This window comes from Ranitomeya imitator, chromosome 1 (assembly GCF_032444005.1).
Source record: "Ranitomeya imitator isolate aRanImi1 chromosome 1, aRanImi1.pri, whole genome shotgun sequence".
NCBI lineage: Eukaryota > Metazoa > Chordata > Amphibia > Anura > Dendrobatidae > Ranitomeya > Ranitomeya imitator.
In genome coordinates, this window is record NC_091282.1 from 775002050 (window position 1) to 775025349 (window position 23300).

The window sequence follows — 23300 nt, forward strand, 5'->3', positions numbered from 1 at the left end:
ATATCATACAATGGTGGCGCAGGATGGGAGCAGCATATGACAGAACGGGGGCAGGATGGCAGCAGCACATGACAGAACGGGCGCAGGATGGCAGCAGCACATGACAGAACGGGCGCAGGATGGCAGCAGCACATGACAGAACGGGCCCAGGATGGCAGCAGCACATGACAGAACAGGCGCAGGATGGCAGCAGCACATGACAGAACGGGCGCAGGATGGGAGCAGCACATGACAGAACAGGGCAGCAGGATGGGAGCAGCACATGACAGAACGGGCGCAGGATGGCAGCAGCACATGACAGAACGGGCGCAGGATGGGAGCAGCACATGACTGAATGGGCGCAGGATGGGAGCAACACATGACAGAACGGGGGCGCAGGATGGGAGCAGCACATGACAGAACGGGGGCGCAGGATGGGAGCAGCACATGACAGGATGGGAGCAGCAAATGACAGAATGGAGGCGCAGGATGGGAGCAGCACATGACAGAACGGGGGCGCAGGATGGGAGCAGCACATGACAGAACGGGGGCGCAGGATGGGAGCAGCACATGACAGGATGGGGATGCAGGATGGAGCAGCACATGACAGAATGGGGGCGCAGGATGGAGCAGCACATGACAGAATGGGGGCGCAGGATGGAGCAGCACATGACAGGATGGGGACGCAGGATGGAGCAGCACATGACAGGATGGGGACGCAGGATGGAGCAGCACATGACAGGATGGGGACGCAGGATGGAGCAGCACATACCAGGATGGAGACCATATACCAATATAAATGCTCGCCACCCGGGCGTAGAACGGGTTCAATAGCTAGTAAGTACTATAATGCTGCTCCCTATGTACAAGAATATAACTACTATAATGCTGCTTCCTATGTACAATATAACTACTATAATACTGCCCCTATGTACAAGACTATAACTACTTTAATACTGCCCGCTATGTACAAGAATATAGCTACTATAATACTGCTGCTATCTACAAGAATATAACTACTATAATACTGCCCCTATGTACAAGAATATAACTACTATAATACTGCCTCCTAGCTGTGAGGTTGTGTATTTGTAGCTCTTCTGATGTCTGGAGCAAGCCCAGGGAGGGGCCACCCTGGACGGGGAAGCTCCCTAGGCAAGGCCCAGGCTTCCCGGCCTACACTGGGACCAGTCTCCCAGACTTCTCTGAATGGGAATAGTAATCCCAAAGCCACTGTCAGACCAGTGAATGCAGCGAGCCAAAGCTGCAGCAGTTCTGTAAAGGAGGAAAAACCTGCAAGTAAAGTTTTGGGAGGAAAATCTGCTCTAAGCCCAGCAAAGAAGCCAGAAGTGAAAGTGTCGGTGAGTGATGTTACACAGCACAATATGAAGTCCTGTAACTCCCCAGTCAGTAAGCAGCCCCTGTCTGGTGCACAGGTGAGATCAGCCTCAGCTGTACAGATCACCTCTCCTGCTCCCAGAGATGGAAGTCTTTGGAAACACAAACAATCCAGGAGAACTTACAGCAGCATGGCAGTGTGGCGCTGTCAGGACGCACCCGGTCATAGTCAGGTGGCAGCGATAAACCTGCTGCGGAGCCGGCATCCAGCCCAAGAGCCACAAAGCCATCTGTGGTGGAACCGCACAAGACTGTGTTCAAAACCCCTGCACCCGTGGTCAAGACAAAACCTGTGCAGCCGGCGCGTGCACCCAAGCTGCAGCTAGTGGACGAGATACCGGGACTTGTCAGGAAACTGGGTTAATTACAGCAACAACAAAAAAGCTCTGTAAATGGAAATACACTTCATCTATAGCCTAAAGGTCACTAATCCTGCCTGTAATGATGTGTATGACCTGAGACTGAACACTCATTGGGTACAGCTGGCAAGTGTTGTGCAGGACATTGAATCTGTGCTGGAGGGCATGGGGCCTCTGGCTGAGACCTACAGGAACCAGGAGCGGTTCACCTCCCAAAAGCAGGACTGTGCTGTAGAGACCGGGACCCCCCAGCAGCGGACACGGCCAGTGTTACAGGCTGCCCGCTTCTGCTTCCAGGAGGGAAAAAAACTGCAGCAGTAAGCAGCTGAGTGTGAACAGGAGCATGCACTTCAGACTGCAGCAGAGGCACCACAGGTCCCAGAGTGCCCCATGCAGGAGCAGGACTGCATATGTGAGACTGTTTGTGCAGAGGCAGTCGAGTGTGAACAATATCATACACTTCAGACTCCAGCAGAGGCACCACAGGTCCCAGAATGTCCTACGCAGGAGCAGGACAGTATATGTGAGACTGTGCTGATGAGGCTGATACTGAGGCACAGACTGGGGCTGGTGATGTTGTGCCCATGGGGTCGGGGGTTGGAGGGGTTTCACATTCTGTCATGGATGTGGCACTGTCTGATGATAATGATGCTGCTAATGATAATGTGCATGATATGTGCGACTATTCCCCTTTACCATCTAGTCCACAAGGTGTGACAGCCCCCCTGCTGCAGACCCTCTCCCTGTCAGTCGGCCCAGTGTGACCCGGCAGGTGCCCCCCAGGAATGCCTGGAGCCATGGCACCCCATTCGTCCCTTCCAGCACCAGGTATACCAGCCAGACATTTAAACGTATTAATGTGGTGCGGTTTAAATACATAGGTGCCAGGGAGGATCTGCCACAACGCAGGTATGTGGTGAGAGAGCTGTTATGCGGCCAGATGGGGTTTGCAGTAAATGAGATATTGGCGGTGTCTAATCTTCAGGACAGGCAGGGCTACGAGGTCGGCTTCAAGCTCATGTCTGACCTGGACAGGTTCTGGGCCAATTACCCCAGGTTCAGAGACGCTGAAGGCTGGAATAAGTTTATATTAGTTCCTATCTCCAGGCCGGACACTGTCACAGTGAATATCACCTTCTGGAATGAGGCCGTTCCCCCACAGGACATCGAGGTGTGGCTCCGGAGACATTGTGACCTCGTCTCTGGACTCACCAAGGTCAGAGATGAGGATGGTATCTGGACGATGGGGTGGAAAGCTGTGGTGAAGCTGCGGCAATGTAATAACATTACTGCCCATTTACCCAACTCCTTCATTGGGAGGGAGAAGGGAAGATGTTATTACCCCGGGCAGCCCAGAAAGTGTTTCAAATGTGGTGGGAAAGGTCATCTGGCTAACACCTGTACTGTGGTGAAGTGCAGCTTGTGTGGGGATATCGGCCATGTCGCTGTGGATTGCCGGGATGCTAGGTGTAACCTCTGCGGTAAGATGGGCCACCCTCACAGGGACTGTCCAGACGCCTGGCATAATATCTGCAGAGTCTTCCCTGATGAGGCTGTACTGGCAGGGGCAGAGGCTCAGGAGGATGAGGATGTGGTGGCAGGGGCGCATGAGGGGGAGGATTTAATGTCAGGAGAGATGGTGGCCAGCCCAGATGCCCACCAGGAATCCACTCATATAACATCAGAGAAGCAGGGTATAGAGGGTGCAGAGGGGAACTTGGAGGTCGCTCCTCAGGTCCAGCAGCCTCAGGGAGCCCCCCTTCAGCATCACTGTCTATATCTGATGACTGGAGCGTTAATCACAATAAAAGGAAGAAAAAAAAACACGTCCTCCCGTAAACCTGAGGCAGAATATGACACCGGTCAGAGTGCTACTAAGAAGGTTCAGAATTCTGCAGGAGTGATGGTTGTGTCCAACAAGTATGGAGTTTTATCTGATGATTAACAAGGACTGACATAGCGGATATCCTTATAACATCTAAAATTGCATTACGCAATAAGAGTCACTCCTAATGGGAACATGATACCTATATAGAAGAGAGGAGCTCAAGACTCCTATAACTACACAGGGCCAACCACAAATCTGATTAAGTATAATTTTTATTTAATTCAACATAGACACAAAATTCAAAAAAAGAGACACAAAGGCCCAATCTATATACAAATAAATTCAATGGACGAGTGTCTGGAAGGGAATAAAAGAGCAATGAACAGTATGCACAATGGCTGCAAGGAATCACCACTGAGGAATGGGTCAGGAAAAGGATTATACCGCTAGCATGTTGGCCCTGTACCCATAGCAGTAAACCGCAAGGCCAGAAATCAACTAAGTAGAAAATGTATTTAAGATCTGGTACAAAAACCTGGATCTATATAAACATCTGGCCACTCATAAGTAAATAGAATAGTACTCATACCATCCCAAAGAAAGTGCTCATGCTAAAGTGCAATTGTGCAGGGCAGCAGCGGTTAGGGACAAAACTTACCTATGTCAAGGGGTGATAACGCAGTCACTATGCATACAACATGCCCCATGTTGCATGCCTCCATCCATGAGAGTGTCCTCGTTGATTCTGCTGTCTAAAGGTAAAGAGCCGAGCGACATCAAGAACTGGAGGCCGATTGCCCTCTTGAATGTGGACAGAAAGATTCTAGCAAAGATCCTATTTTCAAGATTAATCTGTTTTGTCCCCGTCACTGTTGGTAGGCTCTCAGTTTGGCACAGTAAAAGGGCGGAACATCTCTGGAGCAGTCATCTCGATACGGGAGATGTTTGAGAGATGTAAAGCTCTGCGGTGTGGGAAATATGTTGCTAGTCTGGACCAGGCTAAAGCCTTTGACAGGGTTGATCATAACTATCTGTGGGCCACTTTGTCAAAGTACGGTATTCCGGGGCAATTTGTGGATTGGCTGAAGACATTGTACAGAGAGGCGGTGAGCTTTCCTCTGATTAATGGATGGCAGGGTGACACTTTTGGAGTTGGGGCGGGGGTGAGAAAGGGTTGCCCACTGAGTCAGCTCCTGTATGTTTTTGCCCTAGACCCGTTTCTGAGGTCACTGCAGGAGTGGGATTTTGAGGGGGTGCCGTTCCCCCTTTGCCTGCCTCTGAATGTTGTTGCCTATGCGGATGATGTGACGTTGGTGATCACTAATCCTTGAGAGGTGCAGATGTTAACTGTGTCCATCAGAAGTTACTCAGGGGCTTTCGGGTTTCTGGTCAACGTTAAGAAGAGTCAAGCTCTGTGGACATTAGATACTGATCCCAGCTTTAATCTGCCGCACTTTTCTAAAGCCTCCACCCATATTAAGATCCTAGAGGTTAAATTTGGGAGGGATGATAATGCCACACTAAATTGGGAGGAGAAATTGGAAACCGGAAATGCAAAGGTTCAGCGCTGGAAGAACTGGAGGCTGACCTACAGAGAAACGGTCGCAATGTTGAAGACTTACCTGGTCCCTGTTTTCTTGTATGTCTCTGTCATTTTCTTTTTGCCAGAATCTTTCTCAGCGAGGCTCTTCAGCCTGTTCTTCCAGCTCTTGTGGGGGAATAGGTTGAACCTAATAAAGAGGGGAATAACGCACCTACGGTGGAGAGAGGGTGGGCTGGATATGTTGAATCCAAGGGTTTTCTTTGACTCCTTGTTTCTAAAGGTAAATTTTGGGAACGTGGACTCAAACAGTAGCTCCCTGTGGGTAAATAGTATCAGGTACTGGATATTGCCTTTTGCAGAATCTTGGGTGCGAGGCAGCAGTCTCAAGAGGAGGAGATGGACAGGTGACCACCTCCCCTAATATCTGGACTATGGTCTGAAGTGTGTTAGAAGGTGGGGACTGGAGAAGTCTTACATTGAGAGCAGTACGAGAAGAGACCTGTATGCTCATGGATGTAGCACTTTCTTTTACTCTCCACTGGCCCTGAGAGTTTGTGTCACCACCACCCTGCAGGAAAGCCTTAGGTTCCTAAACGGGAAACGACTTCCTCCTAAACTGTTTGATGTCACTTGGCTTTCACTGCATAGTCGGCTTTGTCAGGGGGAACCTGAAACATCTGAGTGTCTCTGATCGGAATTGTCCCCTTGGTTGTCAGCAGGAGGAGAATATGGAGCACTTTATATGTGATTGCTGGGGAGGGAGGAAGATCTGGGAGGAAGTGTCAGCTAATCTAAAAATCCCCAGACTGAGGACCCTAAAGTATCCTGACATAATCTATGGTGTCCCCTCCACTGTTAGTAACATCGACAGAGAGAACAAGAATATAACTACTATAATACTGCTCCTATGTACAAGAATATAACTACTATAATACTGCTCCTATGTACAAGGATATATCTCCTATAATACTACCACTATATGCCTGGTTATACAGTAAGATGAGCTGTAACTATAATTGTTCTGCTTATCTCAAAATTTTTAAAACACAGTGGGGAACAAGCATTGTGATTAGGTGTACAGTGGGTTGAGTTTTCGTGCGATCTCTTGATATTCGGCAGTGTAGACGTGCAGGAGGGGGAGCTGGGATGACTTATGTTGCTGTTCCTTTCCATGTTCCCCTGTTCTTGCTCCTTGTGATATAGACTGGACGATTTTTAGGAAATATATTTCTTCTAGATCTGGATATTAATGTTCAGCTCCGGCGTCTGTTCTGGGAATGACTCCTCTCTCCATAAAGAAGCATTTGAATTTTAATGACATTAAAACAGAAAGATGGCGGATCTCTCCTGACTCCGACTGTCACGCTGCAATTATAGCAGATCGCATCTCTTCGTGCTCCACGTATGAACCGAGGATTGAAAGTGGCACAAAAACCAAGGAAAGTTTTTGATCTTAATTTCTTTGCTCCTTAAATTTGTTTTCATCATTTTTTCTAAAAGTAAAAATCACGATTGTAAAACAAAAAGGAATAATCTGATTTTGAGCTTGTGTCCAAACCCAGCAGATACTGCCTGTTACATGGCTGCATCTAAGCTAATTATGTGTACGCACACCTTTAGCTTAATTTTTTTGCTGTAACTCTCATTCCTACATCAGAAAATGCCCCAAACCCACTAAAAGGGCCTCAATACTGTGTATAAATAACAGGATGCATCTGCTGAGCTGTGTATCTAATCCTATCCTGTGTGATACTGTCTGCTGAGCCGTGTATCTAATCCTGTCCTGTATGATACTGTCTGCTGAGCCGTGTATCTAATCCTATCCTGTATGATACTGTCTGCTGAACTGTGCATCTAACCCTATCCTGTGTGATACTTTCTGCTGAGCCGTGTATCTAATCCTATCCTGTGTGATACTGTCTGCTGAGCTGTGTATCTAATCCTATCCTGTGTGATACTGTCTGCTGAGCTGTGTATCTAATCCTATCCTGTATGATACTGTCTGCTGAACTATGCATCTAATCCTATCCTGTGTGATACTGTCTGCTGAGCTGTGTATCTAATCCTATCCTGTATGGTACTGTCTGCTGAACTGTGCATCTAACCCTATCCTGTGTGATACTGTCTGCTGAGCTGTGTATCTAATCCAATCCTGTGTGATACTGTCTGCTGAGCTGTGTATCTAATCCTATCCTGTATGATACTGTCTGCTGAACTGTGCATCTAACCCTATCCTGTGTGATACTGTCTGCTGAGCTGTGTATCTAATCCTATCCTGTGTGATACTGTCTGCTGAGCCGTGTATCTAATCCTATCCTGTGTGATACTGTCTGCTGAGCTGTGTATCTAATCCTATCCTGTATGGTACTGTCTGCTGAACTGTGCATCTAACCCTATCCTGTGTGATACTGTCTGCTGAGCTGTGTATCTAATCCTATCCTGTGTGATACTGTCTGCTGAGCTGTGTATCTAATCCTATCCTGTGTGATACTGTCTGCTGAACTGTGCATCTAACCCTATCCGGTGTGATACTGTCTGCTGAGCTGTGTATCTAATCCTATCCTGTGTGATACTGTCTGCTGAGCTGTGTATCTAATCCTATCCTGTGTTATACTGTCTGCTGAGCTGTGTATCTAATCCTATCCTGTATGATACTGTCTGCTGAACTGTGCATCTAACCCTATCCTGTGTGATACTGTCTGCTGAGCTGTGTATCTAATCCTATCCTGTGTGATACTGTCTGCTGAGCTGTGTATCTAATCCTATCCTGTATGATACTGTCTGCTGAACTGTGCATCTAACCCTATCCTGTGTGATACTGTCTGCTGAGCTGTGTATCTAATCCTATCCTGTATGTTACTGTCTGCTGAACTGTGCATCTAATCCTATCCTGTGTGATACTGTCTGCTCAGCCTTGTATCTAATCCTATCCTGTATGATACTGACTGCTGAGCCGTGTATCTAATCCTATCCTGAGCTGTGTATCTAATCTTATCCTGTGTGATACTGTCTGCTGAGCCTTGTATCTAATCCTATCCTGTATGATACTGACTGCTGAGCCGTGTATCTAAGCCTATCCTGTGTGATACTGTCTGCTGAACTGTGTATCTAATCCTATCCTGTGTGATACTGTCTGCTGAGCCGTGTATCTAATCTTATCCTGTGTGATACTGTCTGCTGAGCCGTGTATCTAAGCCTATCCTGTATGATACTGACTGCTGAGCCGTGTATCTAATCTTATCCTGTGTGATACTGTCTACTGAGCCGTGTATCTAATCTTATCCTGTGTGACACTGTCTGCTGAGCCGTGTATCCAGGGTCGGACTGGCCCACCGGTGAAATGTCCAGTGGGCCCCGACCCAGAGAGGAGGAAGAAAAAAAAAAAAAAAGACGCGGGCCCTTTAAATCTTCGGGCGGCACCGAACGCCGCCATGACCAGGGACCCCCCCCCCGGTGCCAGCGCTGGCATTGGGCCCCCCTTACTCACCTCTCCTGGTTCCTGCAGCAGCTGCAGCATCTTCAGCGCCCTCTGACTCTGCAACGTCTCAGGGCAGAGGGTGCGATGACGTCATCACTGCGCACTCAGCCTCTCTGTCCTGAGCGTTGCAGAGCCGGAGAGACGCTGAGTGCACCGGACCTGCGCTGGGAACGGGAGAGGTGAGGATTTTACTTTTTTTTTTTTCTTTATGTCTGACTCTGTCTGTCTGGGGGCAATGCTGGAGACCCTGGGGCAGATTGCTGGACACTGGGGCAGATTGCTGGACACACTTGGGCAATGCTGGAGACCCTGGGGCAGATTGCTGGACACACTGGGGCAATGCTGGAGACCCTGGGGCAGATTGCTGGACACACTGGGGCAATGCTGGACACACTGGGGCAATGCTGGAGACCCTGGGGCAGATTGCTGGACACAATGCGGGCAATGCTGGACACACTGGGGCAATGCTGGAGACCCTGGGGCAGGTTGCTCGACACACTGGGGCAATGCTAGACACTGGGGCAGATTGCTGGACATACTGGGGCAGATTGCTGGACACACTGGGGGTAATATGCTGGACATACTGGGGCCGATTGTTGGACACACTGGGGGTAATATGCTGGACATACTAGGGCAGATTGCTGGACACACTGGGGGTAATATGCTGGACATTCTGGGGCAGATTGCTGGACACACTGGGGCAGATTGCTGGACAACCTGGGGGTAATATGCTGGACACACGGGGTAATATGCTGGACACACTGGGGCAGATTGCTGGACACACTGGGGCAGATTGCCGGACACACTGGGGCAGATTGCTGTACACACTGTCTGGGGCAATACTGGACACACTGGGGCAATATGCTTGACATACTGGGGCAGATTGCTGGACACACTGTCTGGGGAAATGCTGGACACACTGGGGCAGATTGCTGGACACTGGGGCAATATGCTGGACATACTGGGGCAGGTTGCTGGACACACTGGGGGTAATATGCTGGACACACTAGGGGTAATATGCTGGACATACTGGGGCAGATTGCTGGACACACTGGGGGTAATATGCTGGACATACTGGGGCAGATTGCTGGGCACACTGGGGGTAATATGCTGGACACACTGGGGCAGATTGCTGGACACACTGGGGGTAATATGCTGGACACACTGGGGGTAATATGCTGGACACACTGGGGCAGATTGCTGGACACACTGGGGCAGATTGCTGGACACACTGGGGCAGATTGCTGGACACACTGGGGCAGATTGCCGGACACACTGGGGCAGATTTCTGCACACACTGTCTGGGGGCAATACTGGACACACTGGGGCAATATGCTTGACATACTGGGGCAGATTGCTGGACACACTGTCTGGGTAAATTCTGGACACACTGGGGCAGATTGCTGGACACTGGGGCAATATGCTGGACATACTGGGGCAGGTTGCTGGACACACTGGGGATAATATGCTGGACACACTAGGGGTAATATGCTGGACACACTGGGGCAGATTGCTGGACACACTGGGGGCAGGACTGGAGGCATGGGCAGAATGTAGATACGGGGCATGATTGGAGACATGGGGCAGAATGAAAGACATGGGGCAGGATTGGATCATGGGGCAGGATGGATACGATGGAGACTGATGGGGCAGGATGGGGAGATGATATGGGGTAGAATGGGGGGCGGTCCTGTTACTGTGCAGAGTGACACTATATCGCCTTTTTTTCTTCATGTGGTGTAATGTAGAAGTTGTGAAAAATTAAGTAATGTTTTCTGCAAGCGGAGCTTGAGATAACTGTGTTATTTCCTGCAGAATCGAGTCCTGGCTGGAAGAAATGATGGCGGTCTGTGCTGGATGAAAGATGAAGGACTTCACCTAGAGACGTCACTGGTGAGTCAGTGTTACCTATACACTGACACTATACACTGTATACTATATACAGCGGTCCTGTGTACAATGTCACCAGTGATCACTGTATTACCTATACATTATATACAGAGCCCCTGTGTATAATACCAACAGTGATCTCTGTATTACCTCTACACAGACACTGCATACTAAGTACAGATCTCCTGTGAATTCTGGCACTTATGGTGATAGTATTGTGTTTTGTTTTTTTTATTACAGATCAGTATTGTAGTATTCAGTCACTATGTGGTGGTAATATGTGGTCTGGAAATGGTGTTGTGGTATTTGTCCCTTGTATGTGCTATTTGGTCACCAAGTGGTGGTAATATGTGATCTGGTCATGGTGTGGTGGTATTTGTCCCTTGTATGTAGTATTATTCGGTCACTATGTGGTCTGGTCATGGTGTGGTGGTATTTCTTCCTGTATGTGATATTATTGGTCTTGGTATAGTTGATTGTGTTGTGTATGGTGGTCATTTGTTCTCTTTAATGGAAATAAAGAATCTTCTCCTAATTAATATCAGAGTTTTAATGCTTTGTACACAGCGGCGGAGATGCACTTACAGGGGGTTTCCTGTGGAAAAAAGTAATCACCTCTCCACAGGATAAGTGATAACGTATTGATTGGTGGGGGTCTGACTGCTTGGACCCATTCAGCAAAATGTGGAACTTTTTATCCCCATTAGACTGGAGTGGCATGTCCGACTAGATCACTGATCCATTCATTCACTCTGTGGCTGCACTTGTTTTTTTCTGGAAGCCCCAAAGAGAATGAATGGAGCTGTGGTCAGACATCCCACCTGCCGCTGCATTTTAAAATAGTGATAAAAGTGTCCTGTCAGGGATAAAACTTCCATTCTTCCGATCGGTGCAGTTTCTAATGGTCGTAATGGTCGGATCTAAGCGATCACCTATCCTGTGGAGCCCATGGGTCAGTGATAACTTGTTTTAACCAAGAACCCCATTAATGAAAACTACCGTAATTGTACATCCCAGTTATTGGGGCACACGGTAGATGTGCAGCAGCAGCCGGTGTTTTACAGCCGATGCTCCACTATAAAGACAGAAATTTGTATATAGCTGTAGGGTGGGCCCCTAGAGTCCATTCCTCTGGTGGGCCCCAGACACCCCAGTCCCACCCTGCGTGTATCTAATCCCATCCTGTGTGATACTGTCTGCTGAGCCGTGTATCTAATCTTATCCTGTGTGATACTGTCTGCTGAGCCGTGTATCTAATCCTCTCCTGTGTGATGTCTGCTGAGCTGTGTATCTAATCCTCTCCTGTGTGATACTGTCTGCTGAGCCGTGTATCTAATCCTATCCTGTGCGATACAGTCTGCTGAGCCATGTATCTAATACTAATACTTTCTTCCTGATTTCCCGCGTGCTCCCAGTATGTATCTCGGACTCCTGTTGCGCCGGCGCTGTCTGTGACCTTCATGATTTGCGCAGTATGTGTAATTAGCGGCTTTATGCCATCTATACAGTAACGATCATCGCCGCCGTTCCTGGCAGATATCGCCACTACATTTCTACTTTATTACCCATCTTTCAGGTGTTTAATGTAGAAATCAGTAAAACTCTAAAACGTTTCATGGGTCAAAAAAAAGCAAGAAGCCCAAACTCCTAAAAACAAAATAAAAAAGTATATTGCAAGCCCTAAATAGCGGCAGCAGCGGCACGCGTCAAAGTGGATTTTTAGGAGCAGCCAATTGAGAAGTAGTCATGCAGCAAGGAGCCCGGAATTGGTTTTGGTTTAAGATAGCGATCAATAAAATTTAGAAATAAAAAAAAGACAAGAGGAAAATGAGCAGAAAAACCCTCCAAGCGGAAACATTTTAAGAAAAGCCGAGTGCGGGACTGAGGAAGAAGACTCAGGTGGGAAATGCAGCTGTGCACTGCTCAGCGAAGTCTCCAGGGTGCCCCCTATTGGTAAATGGATAATATGGGCTACCAGGAAGTCACTTACCCTTCTCCTACAACACACTGACAGTGCAAAGAGCACCAGTATAGTGCAAATAGAGCACATAAACAATGCATACAGAGCACCTATAAAATAGACAGAGCACTCACACAATGCACAGAGCAACCACACAATACATACAGAGCACCCACACAATACATACAGAGCACCCGCACCGTACATACAGAGCACCCGCCATAGTACATACAGAGCACCCACTCAATACATACAGAGCGCCCACACAATACCTACAGAGCGCCTACACAGTGCATACAGAGAACCCACATAGTACATACAGAGTGCCCACATAATACATACAGAGTGCCCGCACAGTACATACAGAGCGACTGCACAGTACATACAGAGCACCCGCACAATGCATACAGACCGCCCACACAATACCTACAGAGCGCCCACACAAGACATACAGAGCACCCACACAATACCTACAGAGCACCCACACAATACCTACAGTGTGCTCACACAGTACATACAGAGCGTCCACATAATACATACAGAGCGTACACACAAGACATACAGAGCACCCACACAATGCACAGATCACCCACCAATGCATACAGAGCACCCACACAATACATACAGAGCGCCCACACAGTACATACAGAGAATCCACACAGTACATACAGAGCGCCCGCATAGTACATACAGAGAGCCCGCACAGTACCTACAGAGCACCTGCACAATACATACAGAGCGCCCACACCGTACATACAGAGTGCCCATATAATACATAAAGAACACCCACACACTACACACAGAGCACCCACACAATGCATACAGAGCGCCCACATAGTACATACAGAGTGCCCGCACAATACATAGAGTGCCCACACAGTGCATACAGAGCACCCACACAGTGCATACAGAGCACCCGCACAGTACATACAGAGCGCCCGCACAGTACATACAGAGCGCCCGCACAGTACATACAGAGCGCCCGCACAGTACATACAGAGCGCCCGCACAATACATACAGAGCGCAGCACAGTACATACAGAGCACCCACACAGTACATATAGAGCGCCCGCATAGTACATACAGAGCACCCACTCAATACATACAGAGCGCCCACACAATACCTACAGAGCGCCCACACAGTACATTCAAAGTGCCCAAATAATACATAAAGAGCACCCACACAGTACACACAGAGCACCCACACAATGCATACAGAGCGCCCACATAGTACATACAGAGCGCCCGTACAATACATACAGAGCACCCACATAGTACATACAGAGCGCCCGCACAGTACATACAGAGCGCCCGCACAGTACATACAGAGCGCCCGCACAGTACATACAGAGCGCCCGCACAGTACATACAGAGCGCCCGCACAGTACATACAGAGCGCCCGCACAGTACATATAGATTGCCCGCATAGTACATACAGAGCGCCCACACAGTACATATAGAGTGCCCACTCAATACATACAGAGCGCCCACACAATACCTACAGAGCGCCCACACAGTACATATAGATTAACCACATAATACATACAGAGCGCCCGCACAGTACATATAGAGCGCCCGCACAGTACATACAGAGCGCCCGCACAGTACATACAGAGCGCCCGCACAATATATACAGAGCACCCACACAGTGCATACTGAGTGCCCACACAGTACATAGAGTGCCCGCACAGTACATACAGAGCGCCCGCACAGTACATACAGAGCACCCGCACAGTAAATATAGATTGCCCGCATAGTACATACAGAGCGCCCACACAGTACATATAGAGTGCCCACTCAATACATACAGAGCGCCCACACAATACCTACAGAGCGCCCACACAGTACATATAGAGTAACCACATAATACATACAGAGCGCCCGCACAGTACATATAGAGCGCCCGCACAGCCCATACAGAGTGCCCGCATAGTACATACAGAGCCCACCACATAATGCACGTGCAGTGCATCTGACATGACGTGTGCTGCACTGTATGTGATGGCATGTGGACGTGATGAGGTCCAGTGAACGTCAGAAGACCAACCCGAAGACAGTGAGGACCGGGCCTGGACGTGCAAAGGACAAACATGTGAACATGGTCATTAATTATTTTTATCCCTTTCCCTCCTGTTTGTGATTCATGGTCTGGAGAAACCTCTGAGTGTAATAAATGTCTTCTCAATAATCGACAATTTTATAATTGGACTAAATTAAATTTGCCCGAAACGATCTTCAGGAGATCCGCTCATCTCTTTTAAGGACCTGTGATGGTTGGGGACCTGGGGCATATTTTGCATTTGGGCCCAAAGCTTCAAATTATGCCCCTACAGGTGAACAATCAGTGGCACGCATACATATTAACCAACGTAGCCCCTTGGGCTCTAGGTCTGCACTCCTATGGTCAGTGCTTAAGATGTGGCCCCTCATATTCTGTGGGTTAGGACCCTCGGACTCTTTCCCTATGGTCGCTCAATGGTTCCTTTTGCTTCAATTATCTAATGGCGTCTGACAATTTGGATTCCGTTGTCTCGTCTGGTTACGCTGACGTCTCCGCAGTGGCAGCGCCTTCTCCTTTGATGTGCAGGCGGCCACTCAGGATTAGGGCGCAGGACAGATTATCACAGGTCTGGCTGCCGTGTTTCCAAACACAACTAACAATTCACATCTCGCTTGTTAGATCACACAGCGCCACTGGGCCGGAACGGACTGGAAGCAGCGTGACTGCGGGACGTGTGAAGACACTTTGTTTCCTGCAACAGAGACCACAAAAAGCCCCCAAAATCCCAGACCCAATATCCGGTTACCCAGAGGTCACCGCACCTCTGTCTGCATCTGGGAAAGCTGGGTGTAAACCAACACGGTCATCATTACAGAGAGGCTGCACCCATGATGTCTACAAGGGGGTGTCACAGAGAGACCCCCGCTATATAAGCGCTGTGATGTCTCCATTATAGTGTATATAAAGTGCTGTGCAAAAGATTTAGCCTGATGTGAAAATATTTCTGCGGAGTAAGAAGATTTCATAGAAAGAAGAATCATTAGTGTATTTCTCATCAAATACCAAAATGCAAAGTGCGTGAGCGAAAGAGAAATGTAAAACCCACCCATCACCTCGATAATCCGTATCTGGTGAACGCCCGTCACCTCCATCATCAGTATCTTGTGACTGCCCATCTCCTTCATCATCAGTATCTGGTGACCACCCATCACCTCCATAATCCGTATCTGGTGAACGCCCGTCACCTCCATCATCAGTATCTTGTGACTGCCCATCTCCTTCATCATCAGTATCTGGTGGCCACCCATCACCTCCATCATCAGTATATGGTGACCGCCGTCACCTCCTTCTTCAGTATCTGATGACCGCCCATGGCCTCATCTTCAGTATCTGGTGACCGCCCATCCCCACTATCAGTAGCTCGTGATCGCCCTTCACCTCCATCAGTATCTGGTGAGTGCCCGTCACCTCCATCATCAATATCTGGTGACTAGCTGTTGTATCCATCATCTGTATCTAGTGACTGCCCTTCACCTCCATCATCAATATCTGGTGACAGCCCATCAACAGTATCTGGTGACCACCCAGCGCCTCCATCATCAATATCTGGTGACCACACGTCGCCTCCATCATCAGTATCTGGTGACCGCCCGTTGCCTCCATCATTCGTATCTGGTGACTGCCCATCGCCTCCATCATCAGTATCTCATGATCGCCCCTTCACCTCCATCAGTATCTGGTGACCACCTGTCACCTCCATCATCCATATCTGGTGACCACCTGTAACCTCCATCATCAGTATCTGGAGACTGCCCGTCACCTCCATCTTCAGTATCTGGTGACTGCCCGTCTCCTCCATCTTCATTATCTGGTGACTGCCCATCGCCTCCATCTTCAGTATCTGGTGACCACCCATCCCCTCTATCATCAGTAGCTTGTGATCGCCCTTTGCCTCCATCAGTATCTGGTGAGCGCCCGTCACCTCCATCATCAATATCTGGTGACTAGCTGTTGTATCCATCATTAGTATTTGGTGACTACCCGTCGCCTCCATCATTAGTATCTTGTAACTGCCCATTGCCTCCATCATCTCTATCTGGTGACTGCTCTTCGCCTCCATCATCAATATCTGGTGATCGCCCGTCAACTCCATCATCAGTATCTGGTGACCACCCGGCGGGGGGGCTCCATCATCACTGTCTGCTGACCACCTGGCACCTCCATCATCAGTATGTAGTGAGCGCCCGTTGCCTCCATCATTAGTATTTGGTGACTGCCCATCGCCTCCATCATCAGTATCTCATGATCGCCCTTCGCCTCCATCAGTATTTGGTGACCGCCTGTCACCTCCATCATCAGTATCTGGAGACCGCCCGTCACATCCATCTTCAGTATCTGGTGACCGCCCGTCACCTCCATCACTTCTCACTTGTACGCAGGTTATGGAGGATTTCGGCAGGAACTTGTACCAAACATCTTGGAGACCTGACCCCAGATCTTCTGTATATGAAGCTTGTGCGGATTCTTCTGTCTCTTCATGTGATCCCAGGACAGACGGGATGATGTGAGATGAGGTCTCCGGGTCCGGATCATCACCTCCAGGACTCCTCTTTCTTTATGATATTGAATGGATGTTGGGGGTTGTTGTCCGGTAGCAGAATACATTTGGAGCCAATTGGATGTCTCTTGCTGGGATTACATGATGGCTCAGTATCTGCAGAGCTGTAGATCCTGCACAGTGTGACTACATCACTCCAGTGTATATAGATCCTATAAGAAGTATTGGTGATCACACACTGGTGCATGACACAGGACCGCTCCGGGTGACACTACAAGTCACAGTATCTCCTCTGAAGAGTCTGACAGGAGACCGGGTGCCCATTATAAGTCTCAACACAACAGCTCCTTCATTTGCCAGTAATGAACACTTCACTGAAGGAGGCTGCGGGCATCCATCCAGCCGTGCCAGCTGATAAATGTACTGTGTGTTCTGCCACCTTGGAAGGTTCAGAGGTAGACGAGCTGCAGAGATGATGAAGCCTGTGCCCAGAGCAGAATCCGCTCAGCGCTCGGTAGGAATATGAATGAGTCTCCAATGGTTCCGTATGTCCAAGTTATGTGTTATATCTGCCGCCAGTGAATGACATGGGGCTGAGGTGAGAAAGCACGGTGTCACATTGGGCAGACACTACTGTGCAAAAAATTTAGGCAGGTGTGGAAAAATAGAAAAGTCAGTACGGTAGTTAATATCAATTAAGAAAATGCAAAGTGAATGCTGAGAAATCCTGGCAGACACTGAGCCACCATGTAACATCATCAGGAGGCATCTGATCACCTCAAAATTTATTAACAGCCAGACAACAACCCCCAATATCCAGCCAATGTCACTAAGAACGAGGAAGTATAGCGCATAAATAGGCCAATTCATGTGTACCTGGTAGCCACGATAAGCCATTTCTCGTTTACCAGGAACTAACAATGTCAATCTTCGCTTAGAATAAAGTCTTTTCTGTATGGGAACCTGTGAATCCTCTCTTAGACTAAAATCTATATCTCTGTGGAGGGCTAAGGTCCTGCCTTGATTAAAAACGCCTGTAGCTAAGAGGCAGAGTGCTCAGTCAGAAGGCTAATGAATACAAATTTTAAAAAACTGACCATCACATCCAAACATAGACTAGGTGTGAACAGGTGCTAACCTAGAGTTACCAACTCATATACAATCAAATAAATAAGGCAGCATTCTGTAGCGCCAAAACTTGTAAACAGGAAATATGACAATTGAATTGCATTACTGTAGTAGAAATATGAAAAATTGAGAAAGTTTAGCGCATAAATTGGCCAATTCATGTGTACCTGGTAGCCATGATAAGGTATTTCTCGTTTACTTGGACCTAACAATGCCAATCATCGCTTAGAATAAAGTCTTCATCTGTACGGGAACCTGTGAATCCTCTCTTAGACTAAAATCTATATCACTGTGGAGGGGTAGGGTCCTGCCTTGATTAAAAATACCTGTAGCTAACAGGTGGAGTGCTCAGTCAGAAGGCTAGTTAATACAAATTAAAAAAAACTGACACACATCCAGAGGCGTAGCTAGGGTTTTGGTTCAGGGGGCGAAGCTTCTGGGTGGGCCCCTAACCAGGTAACTTTCATTACAATTCGGTGACGCACCCTAATAGTGGAGAAGAATCTCAGCAGATGACCGCGATGTTACTGAAGATAATCTCTTTATAACGACCAACATGGATATTACCACCATATGGTCAGTGGTACATACCAGCCCTACAGAACATATAACAGATCACACCACAGTTACAGATAATGTCTTACCGCTGACGTTCTTTATGATGGAGTTGTCACTTTTACCGTCTTTTCCATCTGGCCCAGACCGACATGACAACTTCTTCCAGCCAGGACTCGGCTGCAGAGAATACAACAGACACATTTCACTTCTCACATTCCAGCCCCATCACCATCTATTCCCATACTGCACAAACTCCTCATCCTGCTGATACCCCAATACTGAGCCGCTGCTGCCGTATGTGTCCCCATTACTGCACCTGATACCCCAGTACTGAGCTTCTGGCACCGTATGTGTCCCTATTACTGCCCCTGATACCTCAATACTGAGCCGCTGCTGCATGCCCCTATTACTGCACCTGATGCCCCAGTACTGAGCCGCTGCTGCCGTATGTGTCCCTATTACTGCCCCTGATACCTCAATATTGAGCCGCTGCTGCCGTATGTCCCTATTACTGCACCTGATACACATTTACTGAGCTGCTGCTGCCGTATGTGACCCTATTACTCCACCTGATACCCCAATACTGAGCCGCTGCTGCTATATGTGTCCCTATTTCTGCACCTGATACCCCAATACTGAGCTGCTGCCGTATGTGTCCCTATTACTGCCCCTGCTGTGTGGTTCTGTGTGCCCTCCAAATTCTAAGGCACCCCTCTATAATATAGCAATGCCAGGTGCAAGTGCCCTAGAAAACAGTGCCCATATTTTGCCCCTAGAAAGTAATATTGTCCTGTGTGCCCCTTTGATAGTAACTTGAGTTCTCCTATAACAATAAGTGCCAACTTTACATTTAATAATGTCCAGAGTCTCCCCCTGTACAGCTCCCCTATACACAGCATGATGCTCTCTTATACACTGCATACTGACCCCTTAGTAGCCTCCAAACTGATGGCTCCAACACTGTAATCCCCACACTGTATGATGCCCCTCTAGATAGCCTCCATATATTGTAGTATAATGCACAAGATTGTCCTCAATATAGTATAATGCACCAGATAGTCCTCAATATAGAATAATGTACCAGATAGTCCTCAATATATTATAATGCACCCCCCATAGCAGGGCCGGCGTCAGCACCCGGCGCACCCGGGCAAATGCCGGGGCCCTGGCAAGAGAGGGGGGCCCACTCACGCTGTCATAGATACAGCTGCCGGCACAAGCATCTTCTCACTCACTCACTCACTCAGTGCAGCCAGGCAGGCAGCAGGCACATAGGGGTTAAGAGAACGCAGCCAGCCATGACTTTGTGGGCGGAGAGAGCACGTTCTCCTGCTCTGCTCTCTGCCCCTGGCTGGCTGCAGTGCTCCAGAGTCCGGTCTGTGCAGAGTGGACATGAGCCTGGTTGTGAGGTAAGGCTGGCTGCCAGGACCTACCCTGGGAGCGTGACCGCACATTGCGTGTTCTCTATGGCGGGAGATGACTGAGCTACATTAGTTCCAGTGGGTCTCCAGGAGCCTGCACTGTGGAGCTCTCTGGAATGTGGGGTGCAGCTGCAGGAATCTGAAGGTCTCCAGGGGCCTGCACTGCGGAGCTCTCTGGGATGTGGGGTGCAGCTGCAGGAATCCAGGGGTCTCCAGGAGCCTGCACTGCGGAGTTCTCTGGGATGTTCTCCTCCTGTATATATACACTGTACAGTACCACTCCTCCTGTCCTGTATATCTACACTGCACAGTACCACTCCTCCTGTCCTGTATATATACACTGCAGAATTTACAATAGCTGTCACTCATGTAAGAAGTGAAACCTGGCATTGTACTATACATTTCTCTGCCGTATCTGGGCATCATGAATCGGGGTATGTGTTAAAGGTGGGGGCCCACTGAGACTCTTTCGCCCAGGGCCCTCAAAAACTTGGAGCCGGCCCTGCCCCATAGGCAGACTTTATAGCACAAGGCAGCACCCATAGGCAGACTCTGTAGTATAAGGCAGCACCCCACAGGCAGACACTATAGTATAAGGTAGCACCCGCAGGCAGACCCTGTAGTATAAAGCAGCACCCCTATAGGCAGACCCTGTAGTATAAGTCAGCACCCCTATAGGCAGACACTGTAGTATAAGACAGCACCCCCATAGGCAGACCCTGTACTATAAGGCAGCACCCCTATAGGCAGACTCTGTAGTATAAGGCAGCACCTCCATAGGCAGACCCTATAGCATAAGGCAGCACCCCCATAGGCAGACCCTGTAGTATAAGGCAGACCCCCCATAGGCAGATCCTGTAGTATAATTTAGACCCCCCATAAGCAGACCCTGTAGTATTAGGCAGACCCCCCCATAGGCAGACCCTGTAGTATAAGGCAGTCCCCCATAGGCAGACACTGTAGCATTAGGCAGACCCCCATAGGCAGACCCTGTAGTATAAGGCAAACCCCCCCATAGGCAGACCCTGTTGTATTAGGCAGACCCCCATAGGCAGACCCTGTAGTATTAGGCAGACCCTCTCCCATAGGCAGACCCTGTAGTATTAGGCAGACCCCCCCATAGGCAGACCCTGTAGTAATAGGCAGACCCCCCAAAGGCAGACCCTGTAGTATTAAGCAGACCCCCCTCATAGGCAGACCCTGTAGTATTAGGCAGACCCCCCCATAGGCAGACCCTGTAGTATTAACCGCAGATTCTGTACTATAGGGCAGCACCCCTTAAAAAAATAAATACTCACCTCTTCTTCCTGGTTCCTGCGCTGCTCTGAGTTCCCACTCGTCTCGGTGCCGGGCAGTCACTCATCGCGCCCTCTGTCAGCGTCGCTGACGTCAGACGCTGGCAAGGGGATGATGGGGAAGGAGCGCTCCTTCCCTCATCATTGCAGTCAGCTGTATTGGCTACATGCCGGTACAGCTAACCCTGCGATGACAGGCGGGGGGCCCACTGCTGGCACCAGGCCCCCTCACCGGCTCAGGGGCCCTATAGCGGCAAGCGGCAGAGCAGGGAGATCGATTCTCCCTGCTCTGCCGGAGAAGGTAACTATTGGCGCGCTGCATGCGCCGATACAGTTACAGGAGCGTAGCTCTGGGTGGGCCCCCTCTGGGTTGGGGCGCCCGCACCCTCTGCCCCCCCCCCCCGGTAGCTTCACTACTGGTCACATCCAAACATAGACTAGGTGTGAACAGGTGCTAACCTAGAGTCACCAATTCATATACAATTCAAAGGTTCCCATACAGATGAAGACTTTATTCTAAGCAAGGATTGGTATTGTTAGGTCCTGGTAAACGAGAAATGCCTTATCACCAGCTACCGTTGAGATTTTCATCTTTCTTATCTTCATTTGCTTTCCATTTTTGAAAATGAACTGTTAAATAGTCAACAAAAATTAGGAAAAAGGAGAGGAAGAAAATGTTGATGAAGGACAGAAAGGAGAAGAAGGGACAAAAAGAGATAGGAATAGGTGGAAGATGAGATGGATGGATAGGAAGTAAAAGAAGGAACAAAGGTGGAACAAAAAAAAAATAAAGACAGAAGAAAATGACAGAAGGAGGAGGTGAGAGACTAGAGGGAACATGAAGAAACAAGAGAATAAAGAATACTGAAAAAAAACAGAAGAGCTGAATCCGGAAGAAGAAAAATTCAAATAAAACAGGAAGAGAAGAAAAGAAGAGGCACAAAAGAGCAAAAAGAGAAGCAAAATACACGGGGCCTTCTTGTTTTGATAAAATATGTACAATGCCTGGAGGTGTATTAATGTTCTAAACTGAGCAGAATGATCCATTTGGTGCCACTCAGATGGCGTTGGTTGCTTTTCTCTTCCTTACGCCAATTCACAGGAGGTCAGTGCTTTGTGGAATGCCGTTTATTTATCTGGTGTATTTTTCTTGTGTCCTTTTTATGGTGGATTTTCCCAGCTGTCCAGGTGTAAATTTTGGATGCAGAGGCTGCAGTCACACCTGGGCTCCTGAGGAGCATCTCATCCACCGAGGAGGAATTATTCCAGTGTTTTGTGATGCTGAAGAGCTGAAATTGTGACCAGTTGTAGTAAAGCTGAAAATGAGCCTAAGGCCTCCTGGAAAAGGCGGCGCTGCCAGGACAAAAAAAGTCAAGATGCTGCGATCTTGGCTGAACACAAGCCCAAAATGTAATCATGTCCCTCCATCAAACAGAGTGATGGAAAGTGAGAGGAGAAATAAGAGGAACGTTTCACAAAGCGATTTCCTGAAATGGTCGATATGTTCTGGTGACAATTCTCTCAGCTTGAGGCAAATCTTCTCTTGGCGCAGCTATTGGCAGCACTGACAAATGGCAGCTACCGGCCTGGAGAGGGAGTATGACAGCAAGGGGCTCATTATACCTGCAAACCTTGCAGTCATACATGTGGTCTCTCCTAACCCTCCACCTCCCAGAATCACATTGTAATAACCACCACACATGGAACATGACTCCAAGTCACGCTTATTTCCCACATCAGCCGCCGCTGATCACAGGCGGAATGTCACGCTTATCTCCCACATCAGCTGCCGCTGATCCAACACTTATTTTCAAAAGAAAAAATGTTCAGCATAAGAAAATGGAGAATAAAATCTTATTTCAAGAAATTAACTTTTTGTTATCACTCCTGATAGGAAACTTGAT